The 665-nt window shown below is 37.4% G+C and overlaps 1 protein-coding gene across 1 annotated transcript in view; it reads left to right on the top strand.

Annotated features, from left to right (window-relative positions):
* LOC105171772 (serine/threonine-protein kinase tricorner) overlaps positions 42-665 on the top strand; it is a 7619-nt gene continuing 6995 nt past the window's right edge. The window contains exon 1 of the mRNA XM_011092996.2: positions 42-360. The gene's annotated coding sequence lies outside the window, so the exon portion shown is untranslated. The remainder of the gene's footprint in view (positions 361-665) is intronic.

The raw sequence follows: 665 nt of genomic DNA, 5'->3' as shown, positions 1-665 counted from the left end.
AGAAAAGGTCTTATTTTTGACAAAGATTTCCGGTTGCCTAAAAAGCAAACAAAAGAAAAAAAAAGAAAAGGATAAATTGGAAAAATGAAAAAGAAATCTCTCTCTCTCTCTCTCACAACTTTGATGGTGAATGATGCCACCACAGCATAAAGTTTCCATCACAGTCTTCTTCTTCTTCAACTAACTTCTCTCTCTCTCTTTAGAAAGTTAGGGTTTCAAATTCACTGTCTCATAGTTGTTGTTCTAGTCTCATTTCACCAAGCAATTTTATTTATGTATGGAGGAATATTTCACTTGCTGGATGCGATGCGGCTGATGGAAGGATTACGGAGTTTTCGGTTTTCTGGATTGAGTTTAGAGGTGAGTGTTGGAAGTTTTGTTGCATTGGAGCTTAAGATTTGAGGGAGAATTGCGTGCTTGGATCGGTTTGATGCATTTGCTTGTGATGCTAGTGATGGAATTTTGGAGAGAATGGTTGTTAGTTGTCTGGAATTCTGTGTAGTTGTAGCTTTACTGTACTGGTATTTAGCTTTTGAACGTGTGGTTATTTGTGAGATTTGTGAAGATCCTTTTCCATTTTGGTGGTATGCAGAATAATGGGAGGAGGTGTTGATTTGATTGCTTTTGGTTCGTTGATGTGCAATATATTTTTCAACAGTCCCCCT

The sequence above is a fragment of the Sesamum indicum genome, linkage group LG10 (assembly GCF_000512975.1).
Source record: "Sesamum indicum cultivar Zhongzhi No. 13 linkage group LG10, S_indicum_v1.0, whole genome shotgun sequence".
Classification (NCBI taxonomy): Eukaryota; Viridiplantae; Streptophyta; class Magnoliopsida; order Lamiales; family Pedaliaceae; genus Sesamum; species Sesamum indicum.
Note: the sequence above shows the minus strand (reverse complement) of the source record. Positions and strands in the feature narration are given on the sequence as shown.